This window comes from Crotalus tigris, unplaced genomic scaffold, assembly GCF_016545835.1.
Source record: "Crotalus tigris isolate CLP2741 ecotype Arizona unplaced genomic scaffold, ASM1654583v1 scf7180000017774.6281472, whole genome shotgun sequence".
NCBI classification, from domain to species: Eukaryota; Metazoa; Chordata; class Lepidosauria; order Squamata; family Viperidae; genus Crotalus; species Crotalus tigris.
This window is the reverse complement of record NW_024096625.1, coordinates 209,401-230,859: the sequence shown is the minus strand read 5'-3', so window position 1 is coordinate 230,859 and position 21,459 is coordinate 209,401. Positions and strand designations below refer to the sequence as shown.

The 21,459-nt window shown below is 37.6% G+C and overlaps 1 protein-coding gene across 1 annotated transcript in view; it reads left to right on the top strand.

Annotated features, from left to right (window-relative positions):
- The window catches only part of LOC120307381 (glutamate receptor ionotropic, kainate 2-like), a gene marked incomplete at its 3' end in the record, with an annotated part of 221,480 nt that overhangs the window by 685 nt on the left and 199,336 nt on the right, over window positions 1-21,459 (top strand). The gene's annotated exons all lie outside the window — the stretch shown is intronic.

Genomic DNA, 21,459 nt, shown 5'->3' with positions numbered 1-21,459 from the left:
ACTTCGAAGCAAAGCGGCTAAACAAGCGAAAGAAGCGGAGGGGAGCCGCTAGCGAGGAGCGCCCGCCCCGCCAAGCCGAGTCAAGCAGGGCGGGCTGGACTTCTCTTTAGAAAAGGAAAAAAAAGCTGGGCTTTGTGTGGTCTTTTCCGAGTTGCAGTTGGGTATGCGCGAGCGTCGGGGGTGTCTCGAAGTTGGCTGGTTCTCATTTGGCGGGATCAAAGTCCTTGTCTGTCTGAATGGAGTCAGACGCTCCAGCTTTAATTGTCCGCCCGGACAGAAAGGTCCCTCTCGCGCCGTTTCCTTGCTTTTACAAGCGCGGGTCAATTGTTGGCGAACAGGGCAGTTCTGGAAACTCCTTAACACTTGCACTTTCTTTCCCGCCCCATTCCGCCATCCATCAAATGATCTGTGAAGGATTCTTCGCCGATAGCGAGAGGATGAAGCACGCGTACCTTGACCCAGGCAAGGGCATTGCTTGGGAGGAAGTGTGCCTGGGACTACAACGGCAATCTAGACCCCCCCCCAGAAGCCAGTGGCAGAGAAGGACGGGGGCTTCTAAAGTGGGACTGTGGGCAAGTTCTTTAAGAGCAGAGTACCTGGGCTGGAGGTGCCAATACTGTGTCCTTAAGTAGTCACTCTCTAGTCTAGTAGGATCCTGAAGGTCAGAGTTTTTTTTTTGTTTGTTTGTTTCCGAAAGAGGCACTGGATGGCTGTGGTCAGCGGTAGTATTGGCTGTTGGATCTTTTTTTTTTTTTTAAGGGGACACCTCAGTCTCAACTTTTTCAAAAGAACTTACACCTCCTTTTCCATCCCACATTCCTGAGAAATCTATCGCTGCTTGATAGTTCAATAAACAGTGTGTGAATCCAGCTTGGGAGGGTAGAGTAAAATGCGAGCAAATTAGAAAATGCTGGGGAGGAAAGGTTCAAGGTCAGGCTTCTTGTCATCTCTGGCAGTAAATCTATCCGAGAAAAGTTCGTCTGGCAGAAAGAAAAAGTTAAGGTGGAGACACCGGCGCCTATTGAAGCAGCCCCACAGCTAAGCTCTTGTCAATTGGAATCCGTCTGGGTTGTTGTTACAGTATTAGAACAATGAGGGGTAAATAATGTTGGAATGAAGTTATGCCTAATTCAAGGCGTGTTTGTCTTCTGAGCTTTCTCCTGCCACTAAAACACTTCCTAGTGGGCATCAGCAGCTCTGCTTTGTGTGTGCGCGTTGGAGCAAGATAGATGGTTAAAAATCGAGGAAGGAACTCACAGCTGGGATCTGGGGAGAAGTGAGGATGCTCCAGTAGTCTTTATGTGGCGAGCTAGATTATTCCTAGTTACCTTTCCTGTCTCTTTCTCTTCCTGGCCTCCCTCAAAGCCCCTGCCCGCAATTCTTGTCACGTTGCTGTTAGCAACCATCTTCAGAAATGCCTCCTGCTTTCGAATGAGGCACCAGGTAGTTCTGAAACACCTGTGGGGCATGGCTTGCCAGGAACTGATCCGTAGCCTGTTGAAAGCACCGAGCAGAGGAATGTTGCTCTTGACAGGAACACTGTCACTAAGTGTGATTGAGCACTGACATCCGCTGGGCTTTTGGGTTGTCAGTATTATGCTTTCCCTACAACTTTCACCAGAGAGGTTCTGTGGGGTTAATTAAAGCAACTTCATCCCATTAGGCCTGTTTCAGGGAATAGTTTGTAGTGAAATGTTAATTGATCCGACCATGAAGGTTTCACTCCCTCCTTCTCCAAGCACTGGAATTTTTTTTTTTTCAGGAGTTCCTTCTCACTTCTCCAGACTTGTACAGTGGAAGATTGATCTGGGTGGGTTAAGTCTGTGTAACTCCAATGGGGGAGCTCATCTAAATCCCATTTTCTCAACTTCATCAGAATCAGGTACCATTCCAAGTCCCCAAACTATGTTCTGGGTAAAAGAGATATGAATAAACAGCAACTAGAGCTTTTTTTTTTTTTTTTCCTGCCACAGAAGATATCTGAGGCAGAAAAGGCAGGGAATCTGGAGATTTCAGAGGTTGCCTTTTCCCAGCATAGTTTTATTGATCAGAGGCAGCAAAAGTGGAGATACGGTGATGGTAGAGGAGAGAGGATCCTGTAATTGTCAGCTGTGCACATTGCCTGGTTTCACCAGAGAATGTAAAAGAATTTGTTGAAACATTGACACGTGTGTGTGTGTGTGTGTGTGTGTGTGTGTGTGTGTGTGTGTGCAGGCACTGTGTGCGCTCAGATTTCAATAAAAGCAATCCCGATGGTTGGAGTAGGAAACAACCATTGTAGGGAAATGAAAATGAATGAGATCCACCCAAATAATCAGAAGTTCCATTCAGCCAGAATATCTGGTTAAAGGAAGAAAGCATCCTTTGAGCAGATAAGAGAACATGCCTAGACATTGGCTCTTTGCTCGTTCTACTCCATTGAACTTGGAACATTGGGAGTAGGGGTTCTCCAGCCACCAGTCCCCTGCTTTTTACTCTTTCTCTTCTCCTCCCTGCCTCCTCCAACATTCGTTAGACTGTGATCTCATCTTTTCACCAGATGTTCAAGGGAATATATGTTGTACTCTTCCACCAATTTCCCTCAGAAGAAGCCTAAGAAATATCGACTGACCAAAAGTCATCCCAAGGGTCTCTGTGGCTGTGAGCAGACTTGAACCTATTCCTGGGACATCTTAATTGCTCTAGCTGTCCTGTGGCTTCAGCTGGTATTTTTGCTCCTTGATCTAAAGCAGTGGTTCTCAACCTGTGGTCCACAGACTCCTGGGGGAGGGGCACAATGCCATCACAAGGGGCCCACAAAGGCATGAAGAAATGTTATGATTTAAGTCTTGAATTAAGTCTTGGTGGTCTGGGGCCCTTGGTGGTCATCCTTGGCCACAAAAGGTATTTAAAGGGGTCCGTGGTGAAGAAAAGGTTGACAACTGCTGACCTAAAGCATAGTCAGCAAATAATTTTTCCATTTCTTTCTTTTCCTCTCCAAGTTTCTTCTGAGCTACTCTGGGAATCTTTAACTCCATTACACATAAATCAAGACAGAGGTTGACCGTGCTTCTCCCATTAACACTTGCACATAAGTGTTGTACAGCATTTGTACAGTCAACCTCTGTGGAAAGTGGGGCTAGAATAGAGCTACTATGTTTGTGGTTAAAAATTGGCATTATTTTTGTATTACTTGGCATTAGATGCATGTAACAGTAAGTTAGTGTTTCTGCAGCCTAGAAGCATAGCCCTATGTTAGAAAATAATAATTCATCCTGAGGGAGGAAGAGGGAGAGGGAGAGAAAGATGGAGGGAGGGAGGAAGAGAGAGAAAGAGAGACCAAGGCCAGTGGCCATCAAGGCCAGTGAAATAAAAACCAAATGCCAATTCAGATTGTTGGCCAAGAAAACAGATCCGCTTTTGGCTGCCTATTGTTTCTCTAGCTTATTCTTTGCCACCAACAAACACACAAATTTCTGAATCTTTCTTGGGGGGAAGCCTCCCCCCCAAAAAAAATTTAGAACACCTTCCTGGTGGTTACATTCAGATCTGAAAGGGTCATTAAAGTGAGAGAAAAGCCCAAGAAAAGATTTATTGCAATGGGGCAGTCCCAGGACCAGCAGAAGCAAAAGGATGCTGCGGGGAGCCTCAGATTGGTCTTCCAGATATTTATTTAAACAATCTGATAAAAGCTTTCAATCTTCAGATTCTTTTTTTAAGAGAAGGTGGCAGACAAACAAAAGCTAAATACTTGTGAGGGTGATGCGGTTCAGTGAATGGTCCTTAATTGTGAAGACAGATGTAACACTTCTTTCCACATAAATATTTTAATATAACTGCCTAGCACTGATTTATTTTAGAATTACCACCGAGTGTATGTACATTTTGGTATCATTTCAGAACTGGATAAAATACATGATCTTTTGAATTCCCCTCCCAAAAAACATATATCTAATACATTTATGTAGCTGCTCATCTCATTGGACTCTGGGAAGCTTTTATTTATGTATTTATTTTTTTCTTCTATGCAATTGTGTCTGCAACCCGGTCATCTTGTGGGATTCTCAGAGAGTGTTTGAACAAGTTCCAGCAGTTTTCTTGGCAAGGCTTTTCAGAAGCGGTTTGACGTTGCCTCCTTCTAGGGCTGAAAGAAAGTGGTTAGCCCAAAGTCACCCAGCTGGCTTTGTGCCAAGGCGGGAAGAATTCAGGGTCTCCCAGTTTCTAGTCTGATGCCATACCAGTGCTCTCCTGGCCAACTTACAGAGTTGAAAACAAAATAGCAATCCAAGGACCACCACCAAAATAAATAAATAATAAAATTAATAATAAAAACATAATCTATGGCAGATTATGCTGATACAGTGGAAGGCTTATTCCATTGTTTTGCATTGTCCCCTGTAAAATTGCACATCCTCCTCTAAGCATCGATAGGCACAATTCAGCTTCATGATGCTTTTATGATGTTCATGTTTTTAATATAGGGGCTTTTTGCTCTCCTTTTTTAAACTGGTAACATTTCTCTTTTGAAATCAATTTTATGCCAAACCTATATACCTAGTTACTTCCTCACTTAAATATCTGTAAACTTTTCCTGCTGGTATGAAAATGTATATATTTTAACAAGCTGTTCGTAATAGTGTCTCTGTGTACAATTGATCTATCAATCTTAAGAAAATAATTATTAAATTTAGGCATATCATCTTATTAAAGAAATCATAACCAATGTATAGGTACTATATTATATTATTTGTATTCAATTCATCTACTTGCATACATTTGCATATGAATAATAGCTGTGGCATAAAAGTAGACAGGTTGTTTCTTTGAGTTAAATTATATTCTTGCTGCTAAATAACCAGGATCTTGGAAGAGGCATTCTATCTCCTAAGTGAATGGTAGATTTTCTGATTGCTCTTGTAAGCTACAGTTTTCATAAACACTAATATAATATTTTATTAGGTGCTTCCACAATATTGCATATAATATTTTCAGTTTATAGAAAGTTTTAAATTGTTTCAAACATTTCAAGATATTTTCTATAAAATCCTAAATTGATTTTACTCACAACATGCACAATGGACCATAAAGATTGACTGCAAATACAATTTTTATCTCTTTATGGTATTTTTCTATAATTCCATAACAATGGCCTACAGGGACTGAGAGATATAAATCAGAATTTAAAATTTGATACAAAGTTAATAAAAATATATACAGCATAGAAATAAATTTCCTGAGAAGTGTGAAAAGTAAATTACTGCAGAAGGAATAAAATCGAGACAACATGTAAATTTTTCTTTTGAGATTATGTCACAAACAGCATGAATACCCCATTCTTCCTTGGGAACTATTAGTCATAACTAATGAAGTACCATATAATATAGAATCAAATACTTTGGAAATATAATACTAACCGTCTCTTTACATGAATTTGCAATACATCATCACCACCACCATCATCTCTATGATAAAGAGCTTCAAGACAACGAGGTCTGCTTTACTTAGTTCCATTTTTCTTGTGAATTAACCATTTATTTTCCTTTGAAATTTCTTTGAGGCCTAACATGAGGTATAGCCTTTGAGCGCTCACAAACAAATTATCTTTAAAGCTATGGTACATATAAGACTTGAATTTACTCTTCACTTTGATCTAAATTATCCTACATTATTCACCTCTTACATGAGTAGTACATTGCTTCTTGCCACAAAATGCAACATCTCTTCATTTTTTCTTCTTCTTGTGTTGTCTTCTTTGGACTTCTTTGTTCCTAAAACTATTCAAGGGTATTCAAATATATAATAATGGCAGCTGAGGGAGCAACATGTTTTATTATTTTTATATTTTGAACCAATTATTTATTATGATAGCCTTTGGTTTCTTTCTTACTATTACAAATGCAACAAGCTCAGTTTGTAATAAAAAATAGAAAAAAAATCATAACAAAGCAATATGAAAGAATGGTTAAAACAATAAGGCTGGAATACATAATTAAAAGTAATTCAAGATTCAAATTGAAAAAGATATACTTATACTGAAGAATAAGAATAAGGGTCAGTTCTAGCTTCAAAGCGGATATGTCCTACAAAGATTCAAGACCATATTGGTTGGAAATATGCAGAAGAGGCTTTTATCCTGCAGTGGACAGACCATGGCTAGAATGATGGAATTACTACAAAAGTAAAGTATAGATCAAGAATTGCATTTAGCCTCTCATTCAGGGGTTGGATGCCCAAAAAAAGGTAGGCATGGCCAGGATGAAACAAAGGCATTATTTATTTTAAAGTCAATTAAATTAAGATAATTATTTTTCCAATTCACTTATCAAAAGTAAATTGAATATCAGCACTTTGGAAGCACCTGGCTTGGAAGTTTAGGTTTTGCAATTGTGCATTGTGAGAGGGTAGATTAGAAGTGATAGAGTGATAGAACTTTCCTGCATGAGTGCCAAGATCATCTTCAGAAGGACTCTCTTCTAGGCTGTTAGGTCCAGAAACAAGATAAAAACTAGAGTTTACAAACTTAAAAATTAAAACCAGCACTTTTAACTGAGTTCAGAAAATTGGTAAAGTAACATTCTGAGAGTCATTTTTTGCACTAGAAAGACTCTTGCATTTTGTTATATGGATTTTTCAAGGCCTTCTGGTGTTTTTACTGCACGTGCATTTTTCTAAATTCTGAACTTGCAGGCCTCTTGAGTCAAGTCTGCCTGATTACTTTTTTGGAAAATTATAATATAATAACAGGTATCTTGAATAACGAAAGGAACAAACTGGGCATAAAAGGATATTAACATTTATGACTGTTGTTTTTATTTGTACATGACCTTTAAACAATATGCTGTTTTAGTCAATATTCTGACAAGGGGAATTTAGTTACTGAAGCCAGGGAGAACATTTATATGAAATACAGATACTCCTCTGGAGCAGCAAAGATTCTGGTTATGAAGTGGTGACAGCCAAATCTTGAATCCACAACATCTTTTGGAGAGTTAAACTTGACTGCACAAGGTAGTGAATCTTGCTATGGATTGTTGCCCATAGCTAGCACTTCTTTAAAACTTTAGAGTGCTCTAAAGATTATGGTTGAAATAATGGCATTCCATTATCAAGCACATTCTGAGAGTCCTGGCAGCCAGTTAAGGGTGCTCATGCTTTTATAGGAAGGTTAAGAAATAGAGACTTTCATAGACAAGGTAGAAACTAAAGCTCTTTGGTGCGACTTCTGCTAGAACAACTAACTGAAGATTGTTGGAAATGGTCTCTGGTTAGAATATCAGAAGTGACAACAAACAATGTGATCTAATCATTACAGAAGGGTTGTTACTGTTGCTTTTCTTGGGGTAGGTAAAAGAAATCAAAAATGAAAATGGCCATGCAGACAGCCAGAATTAAATCTCGCCTTCTATTCTATCCTTGGTGATGGGAAAGAAAACCCAGTGAGGGCTTTAGTATAGAACGGCCTGCACAATATTCTTGCTAATGGCGATGTAATGATATAGTACTGACAGCTGGATGGTTGCTTTTACAAAGCCATTATTATAGGTACAGGGAGTGAAAAAGGCTGGTATTGGGACTGTCCATGTGCTTTCCGTGGTCTTTTTCTGAATGGTAATAGTGTCCTTTCCTTGAATGTGCCCACAGCAGGGGCTTCAAGTCAGATTTCTTTACAAAGGTTTGCTCTCAGCCCAGAAAATGATTCTTGCTGGTTCTTGCAGTCAATCCTCTGCATGGGAAAATAAAGTCAAGCTGAATTATGCATTAACACATTAAAATTGAATAAATCATCATTACCCCCTCACTATTTTTCTGCAGGTGCTTAAACTGTGCTTGAAGATGTTTGTATACTGGGAGATAATTTTGACCTTTTGATTTAGGGATGATGTAGAAAAGCTGCTTAGAGGGAACTGTGAGAAGCCCAGACCCACCCACCTCTATTTGGTTACTGGGAATCAGGGGAAATTTTGTGTGCTAAAAGGAAGGGCTGCAATAAGGTAGAGAATAAGGCTTCAATAGTAAAATGCTAAAAGCAAAAAAAAAGAAAGAGAGAGAGAGAGAGAGAGAGAGAGAGAGAGAGGGCAAGACATTTGGAGGAAAGTGGAGGTTAAGAGTCCCCTGAAGGAAGGAAAGAGATGTAGAGCATGGTTATTGACTGGTCCAGATTAAAGAGCAGAGAGGAAGATTTCAATTTGATAACGTCATAGCCCTTCCTGTTTTTCTTTGCTCCGTGTGCCAACAATTTTGTAAGGTAATTAAATTGGCTGATTGAAGTCACAGTGGTCATGGGGCGATAAAGACCATTTGGATTTAATGGAATTTAAAAACAACAGTGTTCCATGCACAACTCTTACCGAAGGAGAATTTTAATGATCCATTCAGGGTGCTGACTAAATAGAATGTCCTGGAACAACTTTAATTGAAAGGGCAAACCTGATTAGATATATGCTGTCTTTACGACCACAGATAGGGAAATTAACATGATCTTTTTAAAATGACTCATTAATACATTATTATGTTTTAAGGCAGGTCAAATGAAGAGTCTCATATGAAAAAAAAATCTTTGTGGATCCTTACTCATACATTCCAAGTCAAGTCAATTTGAATGAAAGAATATCCTGCTGGTTATAAACATAACAGTTGTATTTTTAGCACCTGTATTTATTTTTTGTGTGTATTCTGAATTCAATTAACACTATCAGTGCAAATGTGAGCAATAATGAATGATGTGCTTTCTCCTTTTAGAGATAAGGGAGGAAACCTAATTTTCTACTTATGTTTAGTATTTTTGTTCCTTAAATGTCTGATAATCATATATTGTCAGATGCCTACTCAGAACTAAAAATAAATAAGTGGATGGTGGGGGGGATCTACACACTTTTGATTTAAAGACTGCATCACATCTCACCACATTGTAAATGTGGTACTATCATGTGTGTTGGGATATCAGAGAAAATATAATGCGTAACAATATATAGTCATATTTCCGTAGCTGGAGAATGAAAAAAAGGGTGGCTGTATATTTTTGTCACAATGACAATGCAGCTTATATTTCCATATGTAGACACAGAAACAAATTTATGATACAGATATTATATACACCTATGCATTCATATTGTGCAGTAGTGTGTAGCAAATGTCAGAAGTGATGCTTAAACAGGGCAGCTCTTTTATATAGTTCACTAATATTAAGGGAAGATGATAACTTTCTTTTAATGGATAGAACAGAGCTTTTAAAGCCACACAGAAGCAAATAGTCACTGCTCCCAACAATGATACGATATGGCTACAGTGGCTCTTACCTATGATCAGACAAGCTGTTGCATTTTGCACCAGCTGTAGCTTCTGAATAGTCTTCAAGAACAGCCCTTTAAAGAGTGAGTTACAGTAGCCACTGCCCATTTTTCTAAAATTAGCCACAAATGGTGCACCAGCCAAAACCTGTAGGCCATGACTTTCACGTGCTGATTCAGCACGTGAACAATAGAGAAGAAAAAGGAACCATAATAGCTAGAACATTTATATTTTAGGGAAATATGTTCTTCCCCCTTTAGGAAATACTTTATTAAATATTAAGCATTAAATGAGAGACTGCTGGAATCATCAAATCTATAAGTATGCAATCCTATATCTACTTACTGTAAAACACTAGGAAGCAGTGTATAAGTCTAAGTGCTATTGCTCTTTAATATTTGTCCATAGACTATAAGAAAGGTACTCTTGATTCCACTTATTTTTCTTTAAAAAACAACTCCAGAGACTTTGCATGGATGTTCCACCAGTAAGCTGCTCATAAAATGTATGACCCAAAATTAACAATTAAGTAATTATAAAAATGAAATATGGATTCTCCTGACTAGGAGAAAAAACTTCCACATCCCCCAAAAAATCAATATTCTTATCTTAATTAGTGCACAACATTATTGAAGTACTTAGCAATGTCTAAAATGGAAAGGAATTTAAAAACATGCAGTGAATAGTCAGAACACAATTCTCCCCATTTGTCATCTACACTTTGGAAGATATCTACAAAGAAATGTGGCTTTTCTTGTCAAGGTTCAGAATTTATTCAATATGCCTCATCAAGTGAAAAAGAGGGATAGGGCAAAGCAAGCAGGAGGAGACTGTAAAAGAAAGATCAAGGAAACTGATTGAAAAATATATGGAAAACTGTTTTATTTCCTTACTGGTTTTAGATCTGCTTATTGCACTCTTACTCTGAATTGAGTAATGTGAACAGAGCTGCCAGCACTGCATACTTTGGACTCAACCTGCTGCCATTCAGATATGATGACTCTCACTTTCTTTGTGCAGGCATGCAATTATGGGAATTTAATTCTAGCATACAGATTGTCCTCAGTGGTGGGATTCAAATATGTTAAAAATTGGTTCTTTGTGTGGATGCCACTTCCAGAAGTCCATTCTGGGCCTGGGCAACACAAAATTAGCTACCGGTTCTGCTGAACGGGTGTGAACTGGCTGAATCCCACTACTGGTTGTCCTCCACTTTCAACCCTTCATTTAACAACAGTTTAAAGTTATGACAACCTTGGAAAAAGTGACTTATGACCTGTGCTCACAATTACAACCATCGTGCCATCCTCAGGGTCATGTGATCACAATTTGGATGCTTGGCAACTGGTTCACATTTATGACCAGTGACAGCATCCTGCAGGTACACAATCATAATTTACAATTTTGTTTTGCCAATTTATGGTAAAAATGCTCATTGGATTTTCTTAATGACCATGGGGATTCACTTAACAACTGCTATAAAAATTATATAAAAAAAATCTGACTTGACTTATGATCACAACAACTTACGATACAAATTCTGGTTCCATTTGTGGTCATAAACTGAGGACAACCTGTATCTGAAAGGTACTATGAAAATCTAGCATACTGATTTAAATAGTATATTTTTTTCTTTTTTACAACTCCCTAATCCCTTTTATCGGGGTGGAGTTAGGGTGACTGAACGGAACTGAGCATTTACTGGCTGGATGCCCTTCCTAATGCCTACACAGAGTTCACAGCATATATTTTCTCTTTGCGCTCTGATAGAGAAACATCTGTCACTGTCTAGGATTGAACTTTCAACTTTCTGAGTGGCCTTTATCTCTAGGCCAGTGGTGGCAAACCTATGGCACGAGTGCCAAAGGTGGCATTCGGAGCCCTCTCTGTGGGCACACATGCACGCACGCCATCGCCCCAGCCCTGCCTCACCCCACAGCCCCCTCCTCACCAGCAGCCCCCCAGAGGAGAGTCACCCCCGGGTGCGGTCCGTGCAGAGCAGCGCAGCCAAGCACATGGCAGCTGGGTAGCAGATGATGCTGCAAGGACGTGGGCGGAGGGCGTGGCCACTATGGCGCTGCAGGGCCGCCTGGCAATCGGTGATCGGCAGGCCATGGATGGCCCTGAGGGTGGGCAGGGTAAGGGTGAAGCAGGGTGGGGGAGGGTGGGCGGGGTGGGGTCAGGCCGGGGGTGGGCCGGTTTTTGGGCACTTGGTCTCTAAAAGGTTTGCCATCACTGCTCTAGGCCACTGCTGCTCTCTAAATTAAATAGTATGGTGTAGTAGAATTTGGACTGTAAATAACCAGACTCATACCTACTTAGCGATTAAGATTCATTAACTGGCTTTGGACCAATTATTGTCTGTTAGTTTAAACTTTCCTCATAGGGCGTCATTCTATATGTAAAAGTAGAAGAGAGAGAACAACATTGATGCTGCTTTGAGTTCACAGAGGGAAAGTTGGATTAACAAAGTTTAGAGCAACAACAACTTGAATTATTCTGCATTGCTCCATATGATCTCTTGTTTTTCCTAAAATCTACCACACTTTTTAAGCTAAAATTATAATCCTGTTCTTAGTTCATAATGACCAGTATGACCTTCTACTATATATCTTATGATGAATACTACGGATTTCCAGATATCTTTCTATGAAGAGGGGTTAATAATGATGAAAATAATGGACCTAAATATTCTCTCTAGTCACCAACAAGCCCCTTTTAATGCATTAAGACCATAAATATTCTGTTGCAATCAAAGTGATTTCTCATGCAATAATTCAATTTTATTTACTATTTATAGCAGCATAGACATCTATAGAATGCATGCTTAATTTACTCTCATAAACTTTTTGCTCATCTCAGCAGCTGAAAGTCAGTCTTATCCTTATCCTTCCTCTTCTAGGAATCCTATAGAAATTCTAAGAACAAGGTCAAATATTGCATAAATCACTCATTCTTTTGCCTGCCCATTACTTTTCTTAATCAAGATCAATTACATGATTCAGCATCTGGGAAGACTTGTCCACAGCATCTTATTTCTTCAATTTTGATCTGGTTTTACAAGCTTTCCTTCAAACTATTTGTCATAACATGGGATATTTTTTGTTGCCTGTTCAGTTCATGCGCTTGTGCCTAAAACCTCAATTGTAGACTATGAATTGAAAACAAGAATTTCCTACAATATCCCTCTTATTGGGTAAACTAGGAATTTCCTTTTGCCCAATTAGAGCTACTGGGTCATTCCCAAGGCTGATTGCACATACAGATTGTCCTCGCTTACTGACTGCCTTGTTTAATGACTTTTCAATGTTATGATGCTGAAAAAAAGAGATTTGCAACTAATTCTTGCATTTATGATGGTCATAATGTCCTATGATCATGGGATTGCCATTTGTGTGCTTCCCAACTGGCTTGTGACAAGCAGAATTAATGGAGAATAAAGAAATAAAATCGTAAGTTGTGGTCACATGATGTTTTGCTTAATGAGTGGTTGGGAAATGACATCGTACGTCCATCATGGTCATATGATTTTCTGCCTAGCAACCATGGTGTTGACCCACAACTGTGGCACTGAGGACTATCTGTATAACAAACATATCACAACCCTTCAATCCGCTAAATGAGATTAGAGAGTTCCCAAGAAAACCTGAAAGAATCAGAACCAGAAAGCTTGTAGCATTCTAGAAGAACGAACTTCTTTTTCCACGTATTTATTGAAACATATTGAATAGTCATTTGTTTCAGACTTTTATTAGTCTTTGAACATCCTCCACTCTATTCTTTTCGTAACTCCTTTACTCTGATGGTTTTAAAAAACACCGTATGTTTGCATTAAAATTAAAAATAGTGATCATAATTTTATTGTCTGGAAGAAAATAACTGAACTAGTTTCTATTACATTTTAACAATCTTTTAAAAATAAGTTCAGTCTCTGGAAAGTTCCAGGCAATGGGAAAACTACAAAAAAACTTCAATAACATAAAGGAAGTGAATCCAAAAGCTACAATTGTGTAGAACTTTTTGAATTTCAACCAGTGCAGGATGAGAGAATGTTTGGGATACAAGAGATAAAAATATATATTTAATACATATATTTCCTTAAGCTCTGAGTAGCTCAGGGAAACAAGTAGAGTGCTTAATTGTGTGCTATGATTATACTTATGAAGTATCTATGTGTGTGTACATAGACACACACACAATATTTAGAATGAAAAGAATAGAAACAATAACTCATAGTAATGTTTCTAGGTTTGTATGGAAGAATTTCAACATTCTTTGTATCAGCCCACTCAGGTTGCAATCTGTGCCAAGTATTTTTTTTAAAAAATACAATGTAAAAAGAAATCATTGAAAAGATCATCTTAAATACCTGAAGAGAAAGATACATTTAAAATCAAACTAACATTAGCAAGTAAATGGACATTATCTTCAGCAGTGGGCAGTGCTGTTCTTTTGTATCACATTTCTAATCTTTTACAGGTTAATTTAAATTATTAAGTTCAGTGACTTTATATCAAGATATAATTTTACTCAAAGACTTAATAAATTCAGACAAGGAGAAAAATCTTAAATGAATTCAAATAGCTTTATTTTATTCCTTTTTGGTAAAGCATTACTCTTTCATATTCTTGATAACCATTTTTGGTAATGAACAACCATAAAATAAAAATTAAAAGCCAGTTTTAACATTTGCTGCAATGTGAATAGAATTCCAGAATTAATTTGGTAGTTAAAGAAAGAAAGAAAAATTTATAGAGTGAATTTTTAGCATTCCCCAGTGCAGTGGCAAAATCAATATATCCCCAAGACGCAAAAATTAAAATGCCAACATTCCAATGGCTCCAATTTTACTAATTATCTATTTTAATACTAATTATCTATTTTAATGATCATTAATATGACATCTATGATGTTTCTATGTGAGCATAATATCATGTAGACTAGTGCCTTTCATTTTTTCATATCCTAAACATGCCACCAAGTGGTCAGCATTGTGGAAATATTTCCCATCATTTGAAAATTCAGATAGAATGGAATAAAGTCCATGCTACATCCATACTGATGTATGGATTCAGAAATTTAGATAGCACCAATTAAAATCCAAGCTACATCCATACTGATATAGACATACAGAACTCTTTGTGTGAGAAAACAATCTGGATCATTTGAGTTTCCTCCTCAGTGGACAAGGAAGATTTCTCTGTCACTCTACAAATGGTTGATATAGCATACTAGATGTGAGAACTTGTGAAGCAACCCACTTTATACTTTATCTCATGTATGGACTGCCCTTGTATAAACCGCCCTTGGAGATAGTTCCAGGTTGTAGGGAGTAATCGAGATGATCTTGAGAGAAAAAGGCAAAGGGGGCTGAAACATTATTTAAGTCCTAAGAAACAATATAATATTTGGAAATGGCTCAGGCAAACACCTGCCTAATTTCCTGGAATATAAGAAAGAGGAGAGGTAAAGCACAACCAGACTTGCAAGATTCTGTTATTATAGCCTACAGTATCTCAAGTTACTATGGTACTAGTCTTCCTGTGGAGTTGATTTTCTGGCTTGGTCTGTTTAGTGGGACTAACACAAGTGGCGCCAGGAAGGAGTTCTGTGGGAAATCTAGATGTCTCCTACAAGTGAATGTGGATAATATTGAGCTAGATAGATCAATTATTTACCTCAGCTTAAGGCACACTTGTATGCTCTTACATGGAATTTCCACAGGGAGTTAACCTGTTTCAGATATACAACTTCTATAATAAAGCAAATACTGTAAAGGAATGTAAACCTGTAAAGTGGAAAGTTGAAAGTCTGAAGTCTTCTCTTCCTGAATAATCTCTGGGTTTTTACAACTGAACTAATCCTGCCTCTTGCTTTGGGATGGTAGATCCTGCTGCCAAAATCTATCTTCTGGGAGGCATGTACTGTAATAAGATGTGAAAATAAACTTGAGGGATAGGAAGAAGAGTCAAGCTAAGATTTTGGTCAGATAGGAGAAATCTGAGCCCAAAGCAGGAATGTGTAAATAAGGATGGGAGTGGTGCCTTCAGACTTGCAAGTGATTGAAATATAATAAAAAAAAGTCATAACTTTGGCTTTCTGGTCTGGACTGCCTTGGCAGACTGACATGACACCTCATCCAGCGTTCATCTCCAATGCCAGTGTATGCAATAGCTAGAACACATCCGGTGCTGCCTTTCTGGCAATTAAAAGCTCAAACCAGAAAAAGTGAAATTGTTTCTATAAAGACATTTTCTGGACAGAGCATCATGGATATAGCTTTTTTCTAGGAGAAAGATCCATCTCACAAAAGATAAATCAGCTATATTAGAGAAGAAGAAAAAGTTAAATGTGAAAACCCATAATTTAGATAAAAGGCTAAATTGCAGTGCTGACCAGATCATGATTAGTGAGTTGGTTAACTTAAAAGAATTTTACAAAAGAAAACACAATAATCCAGTCTATAAATAGAAAGTTTATAAATTTTAAAGTGGAGCTGCAGGAATATCAAAGTTTCTACAGGTCACAAGAAGATTATAAATACAAATAATGTCTTCATGCTCAACCTGAAGAATAGATAAAATAATGTACTAGCTGATATAGAGGAACACAAACAATCAGATAGCAACACACTGAAAATCAATCAAACCTAGCACAATATTCCTAGCTACGTAGCTCATCCCTAAAGTAGATTTTTCTGAAGAATATTAACCTGTGCTTTAGAGTAGAGGTCCCCAACCCTTTGGGCACCATGGACCAGTTATGTGGAGACAGGTTTTTCTGTGGACCGGAGGGGGTGTGGTTTTTGTGCTGTCTGCATCCAGCAGAAGGGGCTTTCCTTGTTTGTGTGGACCAGTTGCTGGCATGCCACCACCCAGTACTGGTCCACGCCCCGGGGGTTGGGGATCCCTGCTTTAGAATTCCTGAATTATTCTGGCCTTTTGGAGGTTCTTGGAGAAATAAAAAAAAACCCACTGATTTTTTAGCTAATGTCATGTAAGAGAGGAAGTAGCAGAATGTGGGGGCAGAGTTAAAAGAGGGATCAGCCTAGAATCCTTACGTAGCCACAAGTAAACTAAATCCAACTTCCTTTGAAATCCATTGATCCTTATCTAACTCCAAGCAGGTGCTAATCATTACTTGAGAAGATTCCTGTTCATGATTAGCAATGAGTCCGTTTAATTGAACTTTCATGGGTAGGACTGATCTTTCATGCCTGATACTTCTTTTCTCAGCTTCTCCAGCATTCAGCCTGATCTGAAAGGATCAAAGTGCTTGATATTTCCAAGATAGGGTAGGGCTGGGGCAAAGTGACTCTATAGATAGTCCTTGACTTGTGACATGTCACTTTGTGAAAATTCGAAGTTATAATAAACTCTAATAAAAGCATTTACAATCTGGAGTACTGACAGCTGAAATTCAGATGGCTGCCCCTCACCCCTCATGGCCATATGACTGTATTTTGGATGCTCAGCAGCCAAACCACATCTATAGCCTTTTGCAGCATCTCACAGTCATGTGACCACAACTTACAACAGTTTTGCTGGAAACAGCTTTTACATCCAGTTTCCAGCAAAAAACACCCATAGCGAACAATGGGTTTGCTTAACGACTGCTTGTTTGCTTATCGACTGCTATGTTCACTTAATGACTGGCACAAAAAAGGATGTAAAACCAGACATTGCCACACAATGACTCGTTTAGCACCCATCATGACATATGACTGTAATTGCGGGCTCAATTGCAGTCATCAGTTGTATACATTAACTGTATTCATCAAAGAGAAAATGTGATATGAGAAATTAAATCTGTTTAGCAAGTAAGCTTATACTTAACAACAGTTTCATTCAGTGAAACTGTTACCTGAAATAGGAAGGCAGGATTGGTAACTCCTATATGCATTCGATCCTCATAGGCACAATGGAGGTATTCAACACAAAGAAAATAAAATATGCTTTTGAAACTAGATGTATTATTTTCTTCATCTCTTTGTTGACTTTTTTGAGGGAGGGTCACCTTCATAGTGATCAGTGGATTGGTAAGCCTGTACGGTGGTTTAGTTTATTAATTAAAAAAATTGCATATTGACTGATTACATTTTGAATTAAGATAATTCTGTGTGAATTTTTTTTTATTTACTTCTTGGAAATGCACTCATGCAGGCAATGGGCTTAAAGAGTATTTGCCACAGCTATTTAGACTAGGAAGAATTCTTCCACTGAATCATTTCCAGGAATATGGAAGATTTTGAAACTGCAATATGAGAGAATGACCTTTATGGCCCTGTGTTAAGGGCAAAATAGATGAATCACATACTGCTATTATATTCAGGAATTTGGGAATTGTTGGACAATAATGTTATCACTGAGAAAATGGTTCAGCAAATTGTTTTGAAGTTTGGTAAAGTAGACGTGGTACAGTAGGTCTAGGCTAATTTAAAAACTATTTTATTTATGTATTTCAAAAAAAAAGAGAGATAAGAGATAACATTTTGATAATTCAGTACATCAGTTACAACAACAATATAACAAAGTTAGAAAGGACCTTAGAGGTTTTCTAGTCCAACCCCCTGCTCAAGCAGGGGACTCTATACTGTTCCGGACAAATGGCTGTCCAATGTCTTCTTAAAAACCCCCAGTGATGGAGCACTCACAACTTCTGGAGGCAAGCCTTTCCACTGATTGTTTTCATAGTTAGGAAATTTCTCCTTAGTTCTAGATTGGATCTCTCTTTGATAAGTTTCCAATCATTACTTTGTGTCCTGCCCTCATGTACTTTGGAGAATAGATCAACTTTCTCCTCTCTGTGACAACCCCTTATATATTGGAAGGCTGCAATTAAGTCTCCCCTAGTTCTTTCTCTGTTACACTAGACATAACTATCTCCTGCAACCTGTTCATTCCATGTTTTATCTTCCAGTCCCCTAAACTTTGTTGCTTTTCTCTGTACTTTTTCTAGAGTCTCAACATTTATTTTTTTTTTTTTGGTATCATGGTAACCAAAAATGGATGCAGTATTCAAGTGCGGTCTTGCCAGAGCAAGATAAAGCAGTACTAACACTTCATGTGATCTTGATACTATCTTTCTATTGATGCAACCTAGAACAACATGTATTGCATTTTTAGGGAAATAGTTTTTTCTATTTATGTTAAATGTCTATTGTGCACTTAACCCTTGATTTATTAATTATGTGCCATCAAGTCAACTCAAGTTGACTCTTGGTGACCACAACCTAACCTAGAATTTCAGGTCTTTCAATGGTGCACCCATCACCGTTGTAACTGAGTCCATCCACTTTGCTGCTAGTTGTCCTCTTCTCTTTCCTTCCATTTCCCCCAATATTAGAGCCTTTTCTATAGTTAGGTCTTCTTCACATTATGTTTCCAAAATAGGATAATTTGAATATGATCATTTGTGCCTCAAATGAGAACTTTGGGCTGATTTTTTTTTTGATGAGCCATTCATTTTGGGTTACAAAAACTGAAACAGTTATTTTTTCCTATAGTGAAGCTGAAAAGATCTGATTAGAATGCTGTAGATAATCTTTTCAAAATGTAATTAAGACCCATTACTAATAAATCTGTTTTAATTCATTGCATTAAGGACTTTTCAAGTTGCTCAAGTCCCTGAAAGCTGGGAAATTTATAATCCCAAGGTACACTTTTCAGCCAAGAGGAATATAACATCATTTTTGCTGGGAGCTTAGTTTTGTTAGTTAGAAAAACTAACTGATTGTTGATAGCTCAGATTTGCCTGTTCTTGTGCTGGTTCTAGCCTTACAGGATTCCCTCTTTCTAATTTGCCTCTTCTCTGTTGTATGTTATTTAATATAAAATAAATACTTTATATTTTAGTAGATGCTTGGATATTTTATACCAATACCACGCTTTTATGGTTTATAATTTATTTTATTTTGATGTTTTGTTTATAATGTTAAATGCTTTACTATATTTTGTATAATATATTCTTTGGCTTCATTTACTGTTTATTATTTTTGTTGAAAACTACTATGATTAGTTTGATTAATATCAGACAGTATATAAATCTTTTCAATATATTTTCACTACTACTATAGTTTAGAACCATGCAAAATGGTTGCATGGTGGAAATCTGCAGACTATGATAAGAAATGTAAAATAAATACAATCACTTCCTTTTTTTTGCCAGTAAATGATAAAGTGGTTGCTTCATTCTGTCCATTTTGAACCCATTTTGTTTACTTCAACATGCAAACACACGTGACTATTAAGCCGCTTGGTAGAAAAAAATATTCTATCTGTTTAAATGCTTCTCAAAAGAGGGATTCCTTTCAAAAAATTCACTTTGTATGTCTGTACCTGTATGTGTTTGTATGTGTGTCTAACAGAAGAGAGAGAAAAAAAAATTCTTCAAATTGCCTCTAGCTAAATTTTTGCAGTTTGGGAAAGGTATCTATTTCCTGTCAACAGGAATTAAAACAGAAGTTCAACAAAGTTGTGAAGGCAGAATAAATGTCATTACCTGGAGAGAGCTCCACTGTATCTAGGAAGTTATTGTTAGAAATAAAAGCCATCAAAATAAATTTTAGATCAGATGAGAGGGGTAGAAGATGGCTAGGCCCATGCAATGGAATGGAGGAATAATGAATATTCTTCAGAAAAACAATTTTTAAATGCCAGCAGAAAAAGAATGTTTTTAAAAAGAAGACATCTTTCAAACAATTCAAACTGTTCATGTAATTAATTATTAATTAACCATTACATGAGTAAATAATCAATGGTACAACTGATTATAATCAGACGGATATCTAGGGCTCCAATCAGTGATGTAAGTAAAAAGGCCATTAAATTCAGCAGATGAGATTTCCATACTTTGGAGGAAGGGAAACTATATTCATTGCCATCTAAGAAAGAGCGAGGCATTTTGTCCAGAATCTAATTGCACTACTATTTTTTAAAAAACAAACAAACAAACAAACAAACAAACATGAAACAGTATGTTGGGAACTTTCCTTTTAAAAAATTAAGAGAGCTTGTAAATATATGTGTTAGCATATCTATATTATATGTACTGGGGATTTTAAGGATTTCATTTAACAGTGTATGCTGGTTTTCTTTAATCTTTCATACCATTTGTGGAACTGCATGCTCCCAACTTGCAGTTATCTAATAATCTCCTCACCAGGCATGGGGACTGGGTTTCATTTTATCCCATAACATCATAGACACCCATGGCAATTACATGTAGTCCTTACTTTGCAACAGTTTATTGAGTGATGATTCAAAGTTACAACGGCGCTGAAAAAAAGGTGACTTTGACCATTTTTCACACTTAGGACCATTGATGCATCTCCATGCTCACGTGATCAAAAAGTCAGACTCTTGGCAACTGACTCGCATTTATGACGGTTGCAGAGTCTTGGGTTCATGTTTTCCCCTTTTGTGAACTTCTGACAAGCAAAGTCCAGGGGGAAGACAGATTCACTTAACAACCATGTAAATAATGAACAACTTCAGGGCTTCACTTAACAACTGTGGCAAGAAAGGTCATAAAGGGGGGCAAAATTCACTTAACAAATGTCTCACTTAAGAGCAGAAAATTTGGGGTCAGTTGTGGTCATAAGTTGAGGACTACCTGTAATACCCCTTTCTCTTACAGTTGGGGGATAGTTATGAAGGATCAGTTAAATTGGCACTACCTAAATAATAGTCACCCATATACCTTGTATTTTTAGTGTCTGTCTGCCTGCCTGCCTGCCTGCCTCCTGCCTGCCTATCTATCTATCTATCTATCTATCTATCTATCTATCTATCTATCTATCTATCTATCTATCTATCTATCTATCTATCTATCTACCAAATTTATATAGCTACTTTTCTTACCAGTAGGGACTCTGGACGGGGTACAACCATCAGCATGTATCACATCTACTTGCAAAGCTGTAAAACTGTAATTATGCAGTGGCATTTGAATAGCTGATCTCCCCCCAACCATTAATACATACGCAACAGAATGCAATTAATCAGCCAGGATATTGCCAGATGCAGACTGTTGAACAGACCATGAACTATTGATTTCAAAATACAGATTAAACCTAGAAGATTAAAGAATATAGGTGGGCTAGCAAGGTGTGACATGGGCAACATATGGATAGAATAAATGTCAAAGGCCTTGCTGTAGCCAGTGGAGCAATAGTAAATCCCCTTCTTATAT